Source organism: Sminthopsis crassicaudata, chromosome 3 (assembly GCF_048593235.1).
Source record: "Sminthopsis crassicaudata isolate SCR6 chromosome 3, ASM4859323v1, whole genome shotgun sequence".
NCBI lineage: Eukaryota > Metazoa > Chordata > Mammalia > Dasyuromorphia > Dasyuridae > Sminthopsis > Sminthopsis crassicaudata.
The window spans coordinates 320,790,867-320,812,429 of NC_133619.1; the positions used below are offsets into that span (position 1 = coordinate 320,790,867).

General features: G+C 33.4%; 1 protein-coding gene across 41 annotated transcripts in view; it reads right to left on the reverse strand.

Moving 5' to 3' along the window:
* ZBTB20 (zinc finger and BTB domain containing 20) overlaps nucleotides 1-21,563 on the reverse strand; it is a 1,031,727-nt gene that overhangs the window by 563,194 nt on the left and 446,970 nt on the right. For 2 of the 41 annotated variants that reach the window (XM_074301262.1, XM_074301267.1), the window contains one exon: nucleotides 16,659-16,773. The exons of the other annotated variants lie outside the window; for them this stretch is intronic. The gene's annotated coding sequence lies outside the window, so the exon portion shown is untranslated. The remainder of the gene's footprint in view (nucleotides 1-16,658; nucleotides 16,774-21,563) is intronic. 41 annotated transcript variants of the gene reach the window in all.

Below are 21,563 nucleotides of genomic sequence, written 5' to 3' on the forward strand. Positions count from 1 at the left end.
TACATGTATATATAACATACTTATCAATATACATATACATACAAGTATACACATAATATAGAATTACAATTATATATGTATACATTTGTTTAATCCTCGGTCTATCTATATATTTATTACTCAATCTAGCTAAGCTGGCCTTCTTTCTGTTCCTTACACACATTTCATCTGTAGTCTTGAGATCTTTGCACAGATTCTCCCTCACTCCTGATATGCACTCCTTTTTCATTTCCAAGCTCAGCTCAAACATTACTGTCTACATGCAAATTTTCTTGATTCCCTAAGATGTTGGTGTCTTATCTCTGTAATAACCTTGAATTTAACTACCATCCAATTCTCTGTATATCTTAAAGTTTACATTAAAATACAAACATAGAAGAGAGGGTAGGATGAATTCCAAAGAGGACACAAAGAAATTACATAGTTTTGAACACCATGTTAATTTAGTATACTTATTTGGGGGAAACTTTTTTAGTTTCCCCAAAAACTATGCCAACAAAAGTTCATAGATTCATAAATAATACTCTTTTAACTTCTTTGTACAGTGAAATAGTTATGTTTGCTGATAGTTCCTATTTCATAATTTTAAAAGAATAATTATGTATTAAAAGATCACACATGGAGTAGTGGCACAACTAAAATGAGAACCCTATTTCTTCATTCTCAGTGAAGTGCTCTTTCTTTTGCAATGTAGTTTTGTTTTATTTTTAAAACTTTAAAGATTAAGTTTATTTGGGGAAAACAAAATAAAACAAAACCCCGGGGGAAAAACACCACCAAATCCCATAGCCCAAAGAATAAGGATTTTACAACCTAAGACATCTCCCAGGTAGCAAGTCTACATATTTTCATAGAAGATATCTTTGTACTAATTTCATAAATCTTCAGATGCTGGTTGAAAATCAATCTTTGTATCTGGTCTAACAGAGGGAGCAAGAAGGGAAATGGAGAGAACAATTTCTTGGATACAATTATTTGGAAGAGTAGAAATGAAAAGGGCAAACCCTACTTTATCAATACCTATGGTAAATGGGTGTAATTGCTTAAGCCTGGATATGCTTTTGTCCACTTCCTGGGCAATCTATATCACTTACTTGAATCTAATAATTTATTCAATTCGTCTACTTTTTATTTTCACCTTACAAAATGATTCAATACACCCACTGTTGTAGTCACACAAACACCAGCTCCCTAACTTGGCTAGACAGAGAATAATCTAAGACTGCCTGGAAAAGATACCTAGAATTTTGGTGGCTTTTTGGCTTAAAAAAACAAAAAAACAAAACAAAAAAAAACATACTGGAGGTTCTTTAGGGAATATCGTTTGATGATTTTTAGACCTTTTTCCTGGATAGTAAAGAGATACCTACAACTTCATTCTCCTCTAAATATAGTCTGAATTTTAAAATATCACTGTTTACTTTAATAGAAGACTCTTAAAATATGTAAAGTCTTAAAAAGGAAAAGAAATGAAAATTACTATTTTTGTTACTCCCCATGACAAGGTTGTAGGGGGACTTATTTTGAGCCTTGGAATATTTTGATACATCTAGGCAGTGTAGAAGATATAACTTTGGGCCTGGAGTCAGGAAAACTCATCTTCTTGAGTTTAAATTCCATCTCAAATACTTACTAAGTATGTGGCCTTAGGCCAGTCCCATAACCCTGCTTACTTCAGTTTCCTTATCTATTTAAAAAAAAAGAAAAAAAAAAAAAAAAAGAGCTGGAGATGGAAATGGCAAGCCACTCTAGTATCTTTGCCAAAAAAACAAACAAACAAACAAACAAAAAAACCCACACACACAAAAAAAAAACCAAAACCAAACCAAACAAACAAACAAAAACCCTGCAAATGGGGAATAGTCAGATACAACTGATAAAAACATATATAACAACAACTGGAATATTTTAATGACAGTCATTGTAATGTTTCATATGACAATCAGCTTTAAAACATTGTAGCAAAGTGTTAGAACAAAATTTCCTGTTGTTTTATTGCTAACAAAACTGGGAAATGCCTAATCCTTGTCCTATGTGATTCCTCCTTCAGCCTTACTGTAGATTTGCTTTCTCATATAACTTAGGAAATGATAGAAGATTGAAGCCTGAGGATTATAGCTAAACTGATAAGCAGAAGGCTCTTTTACAAGGCTCACATGAATCTCCCCTCTGAAGTTCATGTTCAGAAACCTATCTTCACAGTATTTGCATTATTGAAACTAACCAGTCCTAATAAACAACAACAAAATCCGCTGTTTGGTATTAGGTGTCTTTTTATAATTCTTCCCTTCATATCTTTCTTCCTTTTTTTTGAAGAGACACTCATTTTCTGACTGCCCATTTCCACTGGTTGCTCCCTACTCACCCTACTTAGAATACTTTCCCACTTTATCTCAGTTTCTTGACTTCCATCAAAATCTCACTTTCTACAAGAAGCTTTTCCCAATTCCTCGTAAATCTAGTGCCTTGTCTCTGTTGATTAATTTTGATAAAGCTTGTTTGTCCATACTTATTTATATGTTGTCTTCCCCTTCAGCTAGTGAGATACCTAGGGGCAATGATTATCCTTTGCATCTTTTTGTATCCCTAGTGCTGGTACATAGTAGGCATTTAGTAAATGTTTACTAAATGATTTATTGACAGGTGCTTCATAAATGTTTACTGACTGTCTAATTCCACTCTCTCTGCCCACCTAGAACATTTTTGCTTCTGTGGACAATGGCTTCAGGTAAAGAACTGATATGTGATGAGGAGAAATACTTCTAGAATGATCCCTCTGGATCATGGAGAGCACTGGGAAGCATGACCTTTAGGGATTTATGGAAGTTCAAAGAACAAACTTTGCCTGAGATTTATATACCACTATTATTCTGGAAAAATACTGATTGCTATTAATCATAATTGCTCTATTCAGGAAAGGGTAAATTTCAACAAGTTATACAAATTCTCCTTTGTAATTATATCACAGTATGAACTACTACAAAGGAAAAAGAAAGAAAAAATATATATAGTAATTAAAATTGCTCCTAAAATAGGACAAATCCAGTTCTATTTCCCCTGAAAAGACAGAAAATGGGCAGAGGTAAAAGATGCTAAGTGGAATAAGTAAAGCTGTCTTTTGACCTTCTTCCATTCATGCTAGGAGAGAGCCCAGCTTTCCCACATCCCCCTCCTTGAACCTAGGATGATAGAAATAACACTACAGAATGAGAGAGCCATGAGAATGTCAAAGCCCTGAACTTTCTTCGTCTTTTGAACTCTTCATGCTACTTCTCCAAGCTTTTTGCAGCTAACATACTTACTTGAAGTTATGTTGAATTCCAAGGACAGAGATTACATGGCTTCCATTCATTACTACTATAGATTCATCCCTGATTTATTCTCTTTCCCTATGAGGATTTCTTGATGTGTGTGTGTGGGGGGGAGGGGGGCATCTCACTGAATCCTCCAAGCTGTTTTTTAGGGCTATTCAGGCTCTTAAAACAAGAACACTTTAAAATGCAATCTCACAAAATCCACTTCTGTTAACCTTCATTCCTTTTAAAAAAATAAGAAAGACATGATGTTCTTTTTTTGTTAATTAATTCATTTTAGACAATTCCTTAAATTTTCATTTTAATAAATTTTTGTGTGGGTGCATTAATTACTTTCAAAGACGCTTACAACTGTTACCTATTAAAAGCCTTTGTTAGTAGAGAAAAAAATTTCTAGCAATGCCCCCTCCCTTCTCCATTCTGAGCAGGTCCTTGCTATCAGATGCTGGAGTATGCTCGCTTTGCACCTAGAGGTATAATTATTTTGCTTTAATTTTACAAAACCTTTTGTTCCATTCCCACGAGCCCACCTGATCCTTATATTACACTTGCTCTATTAAAACACTCATGCAGAACAAAGCATGGCTGTACTGATTCATAAGTAACTTTTTTTTTTTTTTTTTTTTACCAGTTTACATACCACTGGCTAGGGTTCAGGATACCTTCCTGGGCTTCTACCTCCAAAGCCAGAGCCAGTGCCAGCTTTTGCATGTCAGTTTTTGTTTTGTTGCCTTGTTTTCTTGTGCCTTGTCCCCCCCGCCCCCACCTTTTTACATTTGGTGTCATTCTTCATTTTATTCTCTGGCAATTCAAGAGAAGTAATACAGGGATGGCGGGTACATTACTGAATTGTAATCACTCTCAAGGTTTCTTTTATCCATGTGGCAAAGCTCTTTTTAAAAATCATTTTTGTTGCCTTCTTCGATTTTCCTTCTCTTTCCCCCACTCCACCCCTTTTCCTTAAGATCTCACAACACATGTGGGCTTTTGGCTGGAAGTAGCTGCAGTGACTCATCAAGAGAATTATTTGTTTGCTCTAAGGAGCACCCTGAGGACCCTTTGGGCTACACACAGAGCCCTTTGATCCTGGGAAATTTATTTCTTCCAGATGTTTTCCCCATAGCCACCTTGATGTGATGCCCCCTTTGTTTATGCAGAATGAGGAAAACACTTGGGACTCACTGCCACTGAGTCTACTCCTTCTGAATGGAGTGAGACAGTAAGATGACATATCATTGCACCCTTGGGTTCTCCTTGCCCTAGGCAGAATGGTAGAAAATTAGAACCCTGAGAAAAGATGATGTGGGAATCAACAAGAAAGCTCTATAAGATGAAGATGATGTGGTACAGGAATCTGAACAAGGAAATTAGCTAATTGGTAAATTAAACATCCTAAAATATTGATCCCCTAGTTTTTGCCCAATGACCTGGTCAGCACTGTACAATTCTAGATCTCTTTAAGATTTACACTTTGCTTTGTGAACATTGCTCTTTGCTTGCAACACAGAGGAGATTGGAAAATCATATCTATTAGCACCTCATTTTATTCCCTAGAATTGTAGTTGCAGTGAACAGAGATTGGGAGAGGCTTCATTAGGGAAGGGAAGAAAGTAGAGTAACTACATAGGAATATTAAAGAGAGGCAAGAAATATGGCAAAATTCCAGATGTGTACTATGCTTTTGAAACCACCACAGTCCAGGACAGCAATTAGAGCACGGAAGAAATGGTGTGCTCTGATTGAAAGACATATCCACACTGCCTGAGAAGAAAAATTTTCATTGAGGTAACTGTGGCATTACTATAGACCCCTGTATATACAGCAATATGAGGACTTTAATACTTAGGAAAAAGAAGAAAACACACTAGTGCATTTGATAAAAGATGGATGCATATTGGGAATGCAAATGGCCAATTTTCTAAAGCTGGTTTGCATATTTTATGAGGCATGACAAATCTATCAATTTTTTTCTTTTAAAATAACAGCATATACTGTACCACCAATCATTTTCTCCAAATCAATTATTAGCATCATTAGCTGTTAGTAATAATTGATTTGGCAGGGATTTATGTTTGTAAACACTGAATTTTTAAAAGTCTTGATCTTTCACCTGTAATGGTTATTTTCCTTTAGATCTTTGGAGAAAAACTACTTTTAAAGTTTAACACAAGGATGATCAGTATCTAAGACTAAAAATGTAAAAATAGATATATTAAAACAATAACTTTTTAAGTCCAGAAAAGCCCAATGGTAAAATAGCTGTGTTTGCAGGAAAAGCCAATTTAGTAACTTCTCTAGATATCAGTCGTTTAAAATCTACAGTTAGCAAAGTCAGGAAAAGGGGAATGTCAGAATGAATATAAGAAAATTCCTAAACATTTCAAAGACCACTTTGCAACTAAGGCATTTTTCAACAACCAAACTAATTAGCTTGGATCCATTCGGCAGATCAAGAAACTGAGCTATGGAGACTTTGGGGACAAGATAGAGATCAAACAAATCTAGAAGTTATGACTGTTAGTCTCTATTCTTTTATTTCCTCAAAACATCCAAACAACAGACTTGATAAATATTCAAACACCATTCAATAATGGTAACCTCCCATGCTATATGAAGTCTTTCTACTTTGAGAGAAACTAGTAGCTAAGTGAATTTGAAGTTGTGTTCACTCGTTGCTATACCTTTACTGCTCACAGGAACTAAGGGATTCATTGGATTGTGGTTAATAAAAATGAGAAAGAATAAAGTGTGCCATTTATTTTTTTCTAAACAAATGATTAACCACTGGTTAATAAAACTGCTGTACTAAAGAAAAATATCTCAAGGCATCCAAAATACTTGGAGAATATAGAAACTGGCAGATTTTCTAAATGTTCTTGTATCTGAAGATCTTGAATCATTAGAATCTCACTGGTGTTTACTCATCTGTTGCCAGTCTTTATCTCGTATTCATTAACCTGAGGTGAAGAAAGGCCTCAAAGGCAAGAGTAGCTTTAAGAGATTGGACATGTGCTAGAAAGCATAATCAAGATAAACCTTTAGGTCCTGTACCTTTCCTTTATATGTATTTGTTTCATTTTGTTCAGACCTATTGTTTCAATGGTGAACTTCAGGAAGAAGGAAATTCCCTCTACCAAAATAGCTTTTTTAAAAAAATTTGGAGGTAAGGATTTTGGTAGTGAACACGTGGGTCTTCTGACCAGGTGTTCACTAGGGAACAAGAAGTCAGGGCATCAAGTCAGGGCATTATTTGAGTAGGTATAATAAAGGCTTTTAAGATTACATGTGGCTGTTCTTGAGTGCGCTACCGATTATTAAACTATAGATTCAAGAGATTGTGGCCAGAGACCTTTGAAGGTCTCAGAGGAGGCAAGCCGGGTAGAGTTGACACTGCAAAGGTCAGTGGTCAAAGGTACTCAGTTGGGCCTAGGGCAGACTAGTTATTGTAACTGCCAGGAGGGCATGTTACACTTATCATTCCATGAGAGGCATAAACAATCACTTTGATCATCATTATTTATATTTTCCTGAAGTCTAAAGGGGAGCAAGAAAAAGTTTTTTTTTTGTTTGTTTTTTTGTTTGTTTGTTTGTTTTTTTAAGATTTCTTAATTCTTCAGGCAGAGGTCAGTATACAGTAAGTGCTCAATAACTAGTTCTGACTGACTAATAAAAGTATACATCTATATAATTAGTGACTTAGATCCACAATAGTTAGACCACTAGTCTGCGCTATGTAATGTGAAGTGGCATAGAAACAGAATCTCAAAATTTATTTTCAAATTGTCATCAAGGAAACAGTTACATTAAACTGATTTAGGCATATTATAAACTACATTATCCACTCTCTTTACTATAGATAAGTTTATTACAAAATTACTACTCTGGGGAAATATGTAATTAATATGAATTGGAATTTGGAAATCAATAGTCTCTGGGGAGGCATTAAGTATTCCTGGATACTTTGTATAGGAGAGTCCTCTCTCTCTAGGTTTTTTGCCATAATGTTTTGGGGACTTGAAAGTAGATCAAGGTACTGTTAGGATTACAAGGTGATAACTCAGGTTGTCTAAACAATTCTCTACTCAGAATTCACACCTTTGGTTCAGGTCTTCGAAAGATGGGAGAGAGGGTTTGCTTGAACATGAGTTCTGAGTTGCAGATAGCCTAAAGCATAGAAAGTAAATGTCTAGGAGCTGGGAAAGAAAGTAGCACTATGCTCCTTAGCAGAGATAAAGCATAGAAGGTAAATGTCTAGGAGCTGGGAAAGAAAGTAGCAGAGATAAATCATTTACCTTCTATGCTTTAGGCTATCTGCAACTCAGAACTCATGTTCAACCAAACCCTCTCTCCTATCTTTCAAAGGCCTGAACCAAAGGTGTGAATTCTGAGCTAGAGAATTGTTTAGACAACCTGAGTTATCACCTTGTAATCCTAACAAGGTACCGTGTCATTAGTCACTAAGTATAGGCTCATTGAGTATTAGATTTTCAATAAAATTCCTCTTCTTAGGTCTACAAAGTAGGTCAATACATGCATCTCCATATTCCCATATGTGTATTACACATACATCTATTTAGTGATATATATATATATGTATGTATTTATATATATATATATATATATATATTTTTTTTTTTTTTAATTATTTTTATTTTTTGCTGAGGCAATTGGGGTTAAATGACTTGCCCAGGGTCATCTAGCTAGTATCTGGCCACTTAGCTGCCCCAAGCTGTATTTTTCCTTTGAAGCATGTCCTTTTGAATGTCCTTATCATTGGTAATAATTTATATCAATGATAGTCTTAATGGTCATATGAGAAAATATTTTCCTGTAAGACAAAATGTTTTTGGAACATATTTGTTTGGGATTACTTTTAGACAAAACAACTACTTTATAGACAGAAGAAAGAATAAAGCAAGATAGAAAAAGGAGGAAAGGCAGGAAAGAGGGAAGAGACATTCTCAAGAACCTCTGCTCTAATTAGAAGGCTCATTTTTTATTCCATACCAAATCTTGACACAGGGACAACCTAATACAATGGGACTGAAAAACTGTGAATTTGGCAGTATCCATCTTCACTTGGTTAAAAAAAAAAAAGTCATTGTTAATCTATAACTAGTTTAGACAAATTTATCGGTGTGAAATTAGGACAAATCAAAATAAAACAAAACAAAACAAAAACCAAAGACTTCCTGTGTTCCAGGAAGAAATGTCTACTTATTATTCAAATTATAAATAAGGGGAGGGAGAATTTTAATAAATTCCTGGTGCTCTGTACTTGGTAAAAAGAAACAGAAAAGAAAATACCAGGAATTAAATCCCATGTGTAAATAAATAATACATTCTGATTGAAATGGATCCCATGGCTGGGGTTGCAGGATGGGATAGGGAACTTCCAAGTAAAGAAATTCTCTCAGTCAATTCAGATGAGCACCTGGTGTATAACTTAGGATCTAAGACAGTTGTCCAAGATGGCTTGTCACAAAGACAGTATATGTAAAAGACAAGATTTAACCTAGTTTTTTTCTGACTGTGAGGAAAGCTCTTTATTTACCACACTGTATAGCCTTTCTAAATGATAAATTTTAGTTAACAAAACTTTTTCTATTTGCGACACACTGATATGCAAGTCTAATCAAGATTTTCAAGTATTCAAGAAATGTCACTTAATAAGGCTTAAGTATGATGTTCCATGGTCTGAATATTGCTTTTCCAATCACTATATTAAGTTATAAAATGCCCTGAGTGATTATAAAATGTGACTGAAGTTTAAACTTGGTAAGACATTCTTCATTCTCATTGTTATATTCTTTGGGTTTTTATTGATGGAATACAACTTATATGAAGATATCATACTATTTGCAGATGGGCAAATCTATATATAAATGGACAGATCATCCAAAGAAATTTCAGAAGTACTTCAAACTAATTAAAATTATATAGTGAGAAAGTTATTAAGGATGTAGATGCTATATTACCTTTCTATAGCTCAATAAACAAAACAAGGAAACTTATTGGAAGGCATTAGTTATACAATCAGAGGTTAATGATTCAATTTTGATTAGTTAGAAAGGCAAAGACAGAAAAGGAAATTACTTTCTATTTGAACCAGTTTATCTGAAGTCAAAGCCAAATAATTCTAATGGTTTTGAATGGTCCAAATACTTCTTTTAATTTCTACACTGGCTAATATTTTGAAAGGGGGAATTTCCAAATTGTTTTATATATAGTGTCATGCTTGAAGTTCCCACAGAATTAACTTTAACAGTGCTAGATTGATATGAAGTTGTAGCAGTGAGACTCGGATAGAAGTATCAAAGAACCATGCAAACTGTGGACCCAAATAATGAAGCAAGCTCTATGTGGTGTTTACCATTGGGTTGAAAGCCTGATTACCAGACACTTACTGATATTTGGACTAATACCTGGGGGATTTTTTTTATACTGAAAAGGTCAAAATATGACAAGAGGGAAAAGGGGAGAAAGGAAAATTCAAAATTTACAAGTCAGCAATTAAGTCTAAATAGAAATCCAAGACAAAGATTACTACCATAATAAGAAATATTGGGAAGATAGTTTAGTGAGCTAAAAGCCATTCTGGAAGACCTGAGTATCTGATACATATATATAATGAGTGTGTGACACTCTACAAGTTAATCATTCAATTCTTCAAGTAATGCTCTAAAGCTGCAAGTAGTGGAATAGTTCCTTATCTGCTTTGGTGGAAGAAATTTTATCAGAGATCTCAACACTAATTAAAACACTTTTCCTTCTCCCCCACCTTCCCTACAGTTAGCAAGAATGGAATCAGCCTTGCTGTATGCTGCTGTTTCATGCAAAAAAGAAATGGACTACTCAATAGGTTTATAGAATGGTTCAGTTGTACTGAAGTTGCAGAGTAGGATGTCCCTGAGGAAAGAAGTGCAATAAGAATGTGGTGGTGAAGTGACTATAGGGACTTATTTGAGTTATAGTGGAATCTTAACTGTTAGACATTCAAATATTGTCTGTCATATACTTGTGTATAATATCTTGTCATATGATAGACCTTCTTTAAGACATGTCACCATTGATCTACTAAATTCTTCATTTGTTCTAAGTGACTGAAAGACCTTGTACATCATGTGTATGTGTGTAGGGGGGAGGGTGTATCTTCCATTGTACATTAGAAACTTCATGTTTTGTTGTAGAACAACATGTTAATGTTGGCAATTATATCAAATTTTGAATTAAAAATTTTGCTAGGATCTTTGTAGGCATCTTTTCTCATAAGTCAATAGCTGTTCTATTGTTCTAGCCAACTTTCTTCTTTCATGCTTTCTCACCATGGTAGAGTTATTGCCTAAGGTATAGGTAAAATATACTTGCTTGGACCTAAGTATCTGAATGAATTAAAACCCAACTTTTTTTTTCATTCCTATTATTTCATGCTGATTTTTCCTACTAAAATAAAACTTTTTATTCTAAATGGCAGTGACTTCACCAAGACAATGGAGATGATACGTGAAGCAGAGAAAAAAAAATCTGTTCTCATATTAGATTAGACCTACATGGCTGAGAAAAGGAAAATCTTATTTGGATTGGAAAATTGAGCAAACACAACACAGGAACCACAGAGGAAGCAATTATATGCAACACAAATTCCCATCATTTCAGTAAGTCATGGTTTGAATTAGTCTTTTTGTTTTCCCCCACCCCAACTTTACATCTATATTATAACTTATAACCCTTAAATAACAGTTCCTCAGAATGTATACACATATAGAGAAAGAGTCAAGTCCATCCTAGATCTGGACAAGAAAGCAAAATTTCAGCATTATTAAAGTGGAAAACATATTGTTCTCTCTTTTCTCAACTCTTAAGTAAAAACTGTCATTTTTTAATATAAAAAGTTGTAGTTAACTGGAACTGACTTCAGGCTAGAGGACTAACAGGGTGAAATATTAAATGATCAGACACATAGGGCATTTATCTCACTAAATTTCATCTAGTGAAACATTGTGGCTTTGCAGGATAAGCAGTAGAGTAAGAACCTGAATAAACTGCTCAAATAATACCTTATGTGAATAGAATAGAAAGGAATGAATAGCAATTGAGTATTTCCCTGTTGCAGCATCTTCACTATCATTCTACTTTTAAATTCTTTTCTTTTATAAAAAAAAATTGGCAACAGATTCACTGCTGCATCATTAAAAGCAATTTGACCAATTTAAATGGCCTTAGTATGGTTGAAAAGAAAATGTTTCCAGTATAGATCAGAACAAAGAAGAAAGGAGTTCTAACATAGCCAGTGACATAAACTATTCCATATCTAGTGTCTTCATAAAAGCTCTAAATAATATTTATTATTTTTTTAAAGTTTGCATTATCTTTTTGATCAATATCATAAGCTCAAGCCATAAGTAAATAATAATAGCTCTAAACAAACACTGAGATACATTACCCTATCCAAGAACAAAGGCACATTGTCATGAGGGATACCTTTTGAAAGGGAATGATAGAAACAGGAAAAGTGTCAATGCTGACCTCTTCCTGCATGGACTATTCCCTCCATATTTTAACTCAATGTTTTGGCCTCCAAATAGCAGAATAATGTAAAGAATGAAAACTATTGAAATTATCTGGATCAATCATTTAATCCTGCTGAGTCTCAGATTCCTTATCATTAAAATGAGGATAACATAACTTTGTATTTTTAAAAAATATATTAAAGCTTTTAATTTATCAAATATGTACATGGGTAATTTTTTCAACATTGACCCTTGCAAAATCTTTTGTTCCAAATTTACCCCTCATGCCCCCACTCCTTCCCGTTGCTGGCAGGTAGTCCAACACACATTAAATATACTAAAGTACATGTTAAACCCAATATATGTATACATATTTATACAGTTATCTTGCTGCACAAGAAAAATCAGATCAAGAAGGAAGAAAAAGAAAAATTGAGAAAGAAAACAAAATGCAGGCAAATAACAACAAAGAGTGAGACTACTGTGTTGTTGTCCACACTCTGTTCCCATACTTTTCTCTCTGGATGTAGATGGTTCTCTTCATCACTGAACAAGTGGAACTGGTTTGAATCATCTCATTATTGAAGATAACCATGTCTATCAAAATAGATCGTCATATAATCTTGTTGATGTGTATGATGATCTGCTGATTCTGCTCATTTCACTTAGCATCAGTTCATCTAGGTCTCTTTAAGCCTTTTTGAAATCATCCTGCTGGTCATTTCTTACAGAACAATGATATTCCATAATATTCATATACCATAATTTGTTCAGCCATTCTCCAATTGAAATTCCAGTTTCTTGCCACTACAAAGAGGGCTGCCACAAACATTTTTGCACATATGGTCATTTTCCCTCCTTGGAGATCTCTTTGGGATACAATCCCAGTAGAAACTTTGATCTTTTGCTGCATCAAACGGTATGCACAGTTTGATAACTTTTTAAGCATAGATCCAAATTGAATCCATTCACAATTCCACCAACAATATATCAGTATCCCAGTTTCCACATCCCCTCCAATATTGGTCATTATTCTTTCCTGTCATCTTAGCCAATCTGACAGGTGTGTAGTGGTATCTCAGAGTTGTCTTAATTTGCATTTATCTGATCAATATTGATTTGGAACACCTTTTCATGTAGCTATAAATAGTTTCAATTTCTTCATCTGAAAATTATTCATATTATTTGACCATATATAAATTGGAGAATGGCTTGAACTATTATAAATTTGAGTCAATTCTCTATTTTAGAAATGAGACCTCTATCAGAACTTTTGGATGTAAAAATATTTTCCCAGTTTATTGCTTCCTTTCTAATATCATCTGCATTAGTTCTGTTTGTATAAAAATTTTTAAACTTAACATAATCAAAATTATCTATTTTGTGATCAATAATAATCTCTAATCCTTTTTAGTCACAAATTCCTTCCTCCTCCACAAATCTGAGAGGTAAACTATCCTATATTCTTCTAATTTGTTTATAATATCATTTTTTTAGGTCTAGATAATGAACTCATTTTGATCTTATCTTGGTATACAGTGTTAAGTGTGGGTCTATGCTTACTTTCACCTACTTTCTGTCATACTAGTTTCCAATTTTCCCAGGAGTTTTTGTCAAATAATAAATTCTTCTGTCAAAAAAACTGGGGTCTTTGGGTTTGTCAAATACTAGATAGTTATAGACATTGACTATTTTGTCCTGTGAACCTAATCTATTCTACTGATCAACTTCCCCATTTCTTAGCCAATACCAAATGGTTTTGATTACTACTGCTTTATAATATAGTTTTAGATCTGGTATAGCTAGGCCAACTTCACGTGCTTTTCTCTTCATTAATTCTTTTGAAAATCTTGACCTTTTGCTCTTCCAGATGAATTTTGTGGTTATTTTTTTCTAGTTCAGTAAAATAGTTTTTTGGAAGTTTGATTGGTATAGCACTAAATAAATAAATTAGTTTATTGAGTATTGTCATCTTTATTATATTCACTTGACCTATCCAAGAGCACTTGATATTATTTCATTGGCTTAGATCTTACTTTATTTGTGTGGAAAGTGTTTTATAGTTTTGCTCGTATAGTTTCTGACTCTCCCTTGGCAGATAGTTTCCCAAATATTTTATCCTTTCGACAGTTATTTTAAATGGAATTTCTCTTTGTATCTCTTGCTTGTTAGCGATGTATAAGAATGCTGATGCTTTATGTAGATTTATTTTATATCTGCAACTTTGTTAAAGTTGAGGATTACTTCTAATAGTTTTTTAGTTGATTCTAAAGAGTTCTCTAAGTATACCATCATATCATCTGCAAAGAGTGATAATTTGGTTTCCTCATTTCCCATTCTAATTCCTTTAATCTCTTTTTCTTCTCTTATTGCCAAAGCTAGCATTGCTGATACAATATTGAATAGTAATAATGATAATAGGCAACCTTGTTTCACCCCTGATCTTATTGGGAATGGTTCCAGTTTATCCCCATTACATATAATGCTTGCTGATGGTTTTAAATAGAAGCTACTGACTGTTGTAAGGAAAAGTCCATTTATTTCTATATTCTCAAGTGTTTTTAATAGAAATGGGTTTTGGATTTTATCAAAAGCTTTTTCTGCATCTGTTGAGACAATCATATAATTTTTGTTAATGTGGTTATTGATATAGTAAATTATGCTAATAGTTTTCCTAATATTGAACCTGCATTCCTGGTATAAATCCTACTTGGTCGTAGTGTATTATCCTAGGGATGATTTTCTGTAATCTCTTTGTTAATATTTTATTTAAGATTGTTGCAGCAATATTCATTAAGGAGATTGGTCTGTAATTTTCTTTCTCTGTTTTTGTCCTACCTGGTTTAGGTATCAGTACCATGTCTGCGTCATAGAAGGAATTTGGTAGGAGTCCTTAATTCCCTATTTTTTTCAAATACTTTATATTGTATTGGAGTTAACTGTTCTTTAAATGTTTGGTAGAACTCACATGTAAATCCATCCAGTTCTGGGGATTTTTTTTAGGGAGCTGATTAATAGCTTATTCTATTTCTTTCTCTAAAATGGGACTATTTAAATAATTTATTTCCTCTTCTGTTAATCTTGGCAATCTATATTTTGTAGGTATTCCTCCATTTCACTTAGGTTTTCAAATTTATTGGCAGAAAGTTGGGCAAAGTAACTCCTAATAACTCTTAATTTCCTCTTCATTAGAGGATAGTTCTCCCTTTTCATTTTTGAGACTAACAATTTGATTTTACTCTTTATTTTTCTAATCAAATTAACTAAAGGCTTATCTATTTTGTTGGTTTTTTCCATAAAACTAATTCTTAGTTTTATTTATTAATTCAATAGTTTTGTTAGTTTTAATTTTATTAATCTCTCCTTTTGTTTTTAGACTTTCAAGTATGGTATTTGATTGGAGGGTTTTAATTTGTTCTTTTTTCTAATTTTTTGGTTGCAAGCTCAATTCATTGATCTTCTCTTTCTCTATTTTATGCAAGTAAGCATCTAGAGATATAAAATTTCCCCTTAGTACTGCTTTGGCTGCATCCCACAAATTTTGGTATATTGTTTAATTATTGTCATTCTCTTGGATGAAATTATTGATTGTGTCTATGATTTGCTATTTTACTCATTCATTCTTTAGGATGAAATTATTTAGTTTCCAATTACTTTTTTGGTCTATTTCCACCTGGCTTTTTATTGAATTTAATTTTTATTGCATTGTGATCTGAAAAAAAAATAATGCATTTACTATTTCTGCCTTTCTGCATTTGATTTTGAGACCTTTATGTCCCAAAATATGGTCAGGTTTTGTGTATATGTGTGTGTGTGTGTGTGTGTGTGTGTGTGTGTGTGTGTGTGTGTGTGTGTGTAAGTTCCATGAACTGCTGAGAAGAAAGTGTACTCTGTTCTGTCTCCATTCAATTTTCTCCAAAGATCTATCATATCTAGTATTCTATTAACCTCTTTAACTTCTTACTTATTTTGTGGTTTGATATATCTAATTCTGAGAGAGCAAGGTTGAAATCTCCCACTATCTATTTTGCTATTTATTTCTTCTTGTAACTCTCTTTAACTTATCCTTTATTAGATGTTATACTACTTGGTGCATATATGTTTAGTATTGATATTTCATTCTCTATGGTACCCTTTAGGAAGATAGTTTCCTTTCTTATCTCTTTTAATTAGATCAAATTTTGCTTTTGCTTGATCTAAGATAAGAATGGCTACCCCTTCTTTTTTTTACTTTACCTGAAACATAATAAATTCTGCTCCAGTCTTTTTCCTTTACTCTGAATGCATCGCTCTGCTTTAAATGCCTTTCTTGTAAACAACATATTCTAGCATTCTGGCTTTTAATCCAGTTTACTATCCACTTATGCTTTATGGGAGAGTTCAGTCCATTCATGTTTATAGTTAAAACTACTAATTCTGTATTTCTTGCCATCTTATTAACCCCAAATTATACTTTTCTCTTTCCTTTTTCCTCTTTCTCTCCTCCCCCCATATTTTACTTTACTTGTCTCAAGCAGTCTTCCTCCTTTAGAGACCCTACCTTGTTTTCCCTTCTATTTAGCCTACTCCTTCCCTTTTTCCCTTTTCCCTCTCATTTTTCTATAAGGTGAGAAAAGTTTCTTGGTGAAGCCAAATATATTTAATATTCTTTCTTTGAGGCAAATCTAATGATAGTAAGATTCATCACCCTCCTTTCTTTCCCTCATTTTACCTTTTTTTCTGGTACAATCCCCTTTCCACATCTAGTTTTTAGCAATAAAATCAGATTATACATGTACTCTCTGTGTATACCCATAACAGAAATACAGTTCTCAAGAATATTTTTTCTTCTTACCTTTCTATGCTTCTCTTGATTTCTATATTTGGAGGTCAAATTTTTTGTTTAGCTCGAGTCTTTTCATCGAAAATAAATGGAATTCACCAGTTTCATTGAATGTCCATCTTTTTCCCTGAAAGTGAATGCTCAATTTAAGAGGGTAATTTATTCTTGACTGCATTCCAAGTTCTTTCTTCTTTTTGGAATATAACATTCCAGGCCCTTTGATCCTTTAAAGAAGAAACTGCTAGGTCCTGCATAATCTTTATTGTGACTCCTCTCTATTTGAATTGTTTCTTTCTAGCTACTTTTAATACTTTTTCCTTGGTCTGATAGTTCTGAAATTTAGCCACAATATTCCTTGACATTTTAATTTGGGGGTCTTTTTCAGGAGGTGTTAAGTGAATTCTTTCAATGGCTATTTTACCTTCTGATTCTATGACATCGTGGCAGTTCTCTTTGATTATTATCTGAAAAACAGTATCTAGGCTTTTTTTTCAATATGGATTTCAGGGAGTCCAATAATCCTTAGATTGTTTCTCCTAAATCTATTTTCCAGATCAGTTGTTTTTCTAATTAGGTATTTTACTTTTTTTTTTTTTTTTTGGTTTTGTTTGATTCTTATTGTCTTATTCAGTCATTCATTTCAATTTGTTCAGTTCTGAATTTTAGTGAAATATTTTCTTCATTTACTTTTTTTTTAACTTCTTTTTGTATTTGTTCAAATGAATTTTTAAATGAGTTGTTTTGTTCTATGGAATTTTTTTCCATTCCACAAATTCTGTTTTTTAAGGAGTTATTTTCTTTTTTTGTTTCACCAATTCTCTTTTTCTGGGATTTGTTTTCTTTTTTCCATTTTATCAAATCTATCTTTTAATGAGTTATATGTCTTTTCCAAATCCTCTTGAAAAGTTTTCATTTCCTTTCCCCATTTTTTCTTCTAGCTCTCTTTTAAGATTCTTTTAAATTCCTTCTAGGAGAGCCTTGCATGATGGGGTCCAGGTTATTTCACCTTTTGGGGCATCATATGGAGACAATCTGCTTTTAGTTTCCTCAGGGTTTGAAATATATTCTTCTCTTTCAGCATAAAAGCTGCCTATGCTTACATGAATATAGACATTTATTCTATTTTACAGCATTACATGAACATTACATACTGATGCTAAGTGAAATGAGCAGAACCAGGAGATCATTATACCTTTCAACAACAATATTATATGATGATCAATTCAGATGGACTTGGCTTTATTCATCAATGAGATGATCCAAATCAGGTCCAATTGTTCAGTAATAAAGATAACCAGCTATACCCAGTGAAAGAACACTGGGAAATGAGTGTGGACCACAACATAGCATTTCCACTCTTTCTGTAAATGTCTGCTTGCATTTTTGTTTTTCTTCACAGGTTATTTTTATTTTATTTTTTAATCTGATTGTTCTTGTGCAGCAAGATAACTATATAAATATGTATGCATATATTGTATTTAACATATACTTTGACATATTTAATATATATTGGACTACCTGCCATCTAGGGGAGGGAGTTAAGGGGGAAGAGGGGAAAAGTTGGAACAGAAGGTTTTCTAAGGGTCAATGTTGAAAAATTATCCATGTATATGTTTTGTAAATAAAAAGTTCTAATAATAATAAGCTTTCTATCTATGGTCAGAATTATCTTTACTTTTTAACTCATTTTTAAAAAATGTTAAGGTCTGCTTTTAGGGCAAGGGGAGGGTTTCCAAGCTTCTTCTCCACGCAGTGGCTTCATCTATAAGTGGCCCCAGGTATGCTGGGTCAGTACTGATTCACCTCTGGTTCTGGGTAGGCATTGCCAGGGCCTGTGAAACTTTGATATTTGGGGTTCTCTATTTACCTTTTGTATTTTTGTTGAATGTTTTCTAATTTATCTGCTGATCTCCTGGCTTGCAACTAGGGCAGAGTGGCCAAAACTTCTGTAGATTCCTCCCTGCAGATTCTCTGCACAAGGAGTCTGCATTGCCCAGCCCTGTCCTGTCTTCACTGGCATTTGTGCTAAGCTGATTATACTGGCTGCCTCTCTCCCATTTCCAATGGAAACATACCTTTTCTGGTGAGCTTTGAAATTATCTTCCACTGATAATTTGTCGCACTCCCAATATTCATGGATTCTATTGGTCCAGAGCTAATTCAAATGCTGGATTTGCTAATTAGTCTGAAGGTTGTAGGAGAAGATTAGAAAGAAAAGTGTGTCTTCTCCACCATCCTGGCTCTGCCCCCAGAAGTCCAATCAGAAAGAATCATAATATAACTTTGAATACCTGCCTTACCTATTGTAAGTCCATTGTATAAACCTTAAAGAAGTATAGAAACATCTTATCATCATCATTATTATTAATGATTCTAACAATCAACAAAGGAATAATTCCCTCTTTTATTCAGCTGCAAAGGATACTTTTTTTTTGTTGTTAAGCAAAAGGAAAACAAATGATACAAAACAGTGAAAATCTTAGAATTCTATAATCTAAAAAAAATTTGTGGAGTGACCCAAAATACAGTGAAAAAATTACAAGTGGGTATGAAGAAGACAATTGCTAATCACTAAAATAAATGCAAGAATGACATAAAAGGTATTACTATGGACATACATCGTATGGTCATAAAATGAGAAAGGTAGTAGCCCAGAGTTTCACTGGTATCCAAAAACTACTGGAAGACCCCAAACACATTGAACAGATTCTCTTTAGGCAGGGATTTTGGCTTGGGGGTCCATTAATATTTTTAAAATTGGAAAAAAATCTGTATTTCCATATTGTTGGTCTCCTTAGTAAAATGATGGGGGTTTTTTTGCATTTGAAAATGTGATATGGAAAAAGCTGTGAGAGGGGTTCAGGATACATAAAGGCTAAGATCTCCTCATTTAAACTATTATGAATAGTTTATTGAAGAATATGGACAAGAATAAATAGAGGGATGAGGCACAGATGGATTATGACCCCTATCTCATAGTGAGAGCACCTAAATTGATGACAGCAAAGATCCATCAAGTGATCAAAATAATTTAAAAGTATAACAAATTAATATAGGAAGAAAAGTTCACGAATGAGAGTTCTGAACTAGAAGTAAGATCTGGGTTTCTTCCCCAAGACTGCCATCTTTAATTTGTTATAAGACCATGAACACGAAATTAAAATTTCTTGGATTTCTTCATTTGTAAAACAAAGATTTTGAAATAGTGCTCTTCAAGGTCTGTTTCAGCTTTCACAGACAATGATTCTACTGTGGGGTTTGAATACAATAAAGTTGATGTCTGGGAAACAGTTTTCCCTAGTGATGGCAAGGGTGGTGATCTCTTTCTGACAAGATTCAGAGAAATTTGGAAATAGCTGCAAGAACTGTATGGATTGCAGAGAAAGTGAGCTGAACAATTTATACCATGACAGACACATTCATTATAAAGAAAAACAATTTTTCAAATTACAAAGAGCTCTAAATAATGCAATCTCTAATCATGATTCCAGAAAACCAATGATTAAATATCTTTCCACAGAGATTTAACAGATATATAAAATGAGATATAGTTTCAGACATGGCCAAAGTATGTATTAGTTTTATTTAAGTCTACAAAGAAATACTTTCTTTTGTGGGTGGGGAGGAAAATTATAGTACAGAAAAGAGGATTGTGATAACCTCCCCAAAGAAGAAGAAGGAGATGGAGAAGAAAATAAAAGATCAAATATATTGTTTTAAAGGCAGTGTGAAAACAGTGGGAAGTTTAGAGGAAAGAAAAAATAATATTATAATATGATAATAATTAGCTATTATATAGCATTTTAATGTTTCAAAAGCTCTCCTATGATTTCCTTTGATCCTCAGAAAATCTGCAAAGTAGGTGTTATTTTTAATCCTCATTTTACAGGTGGAGAAACTGAGGTTGCCACAGGCTAAATGACTAATATAACTCAAAAGTATCTGAAGGATTTAAAATCAGTTCATACTGACCACTTGACTCAAAGCTACAATACCCTAACTATTGCTTCATATAAAGCAGGAAAATTTTAGAACTAATGTGTTAAGTTTTTTAATATATTTCTTAAAATAAAAAAATGTAAAACAAGCTTTAGATAAAAGTAGGGAGGGATGGAGGGGGGGAAGAGAGAGACACAGACAGAGACATAGATACAGAGACAAAGGCAGAGACAGACAGAAGGAAAGAGAGAACACACAAAAAATCCTTTCTATACACAAGCTAAAAAGGGCACAAAATATTTTAAGCCCAAAGATTATTTTCTTTTTTTACTTTCTTAAAATTGATTGAATTTTACTGCATTTCTTCCCCTAGCTTGAAGTCGTATAATACTGTTGGCCCCTCAGGTATCCTGTTTCAAGAGCTCTGGAGCTATATTGTAGAAACAAGAAGCAAATCAACAAGTCTTCATTGATAAAATAAGGTTGGGGGCCAGAGAGGAAATAAATGTTAAGCTAGATCTTTCTACAGAGAAATATGTTTGATTTAAAAAATGTGGCTATTTCTACATTCTATAAGATCTGAAATCTAACTATGAAAGAGTAGGTATATTATTATTATTATTATTATTATTATTATTATTATTATTATTATTATTATTTGAAGATATTTTCTAGCTATAAAGTTCACATTCCAGGTTCTTCATGTTAGCTTTCATACTACAATTTGGTGATGTAGTGAAATTGAGTCAATGAAAATGAGTGAAACTGAATTCTAGTTCTGGTCAAGCTATTTATTGCCTTTGTGACTCTGGGCAAGGTACTATGTGATTTAGGTAGATAGAGCAGCAGGCCTGACGTCACAAAGATGTGAGTTCCAATCTATCCTCCAGATACTTATTCAGGGTGTTATCCTGAGCAAATTACTTAACATTTCCATGCATCAATTTCTTCTTATATAAAATGAGGAATGTAATACCA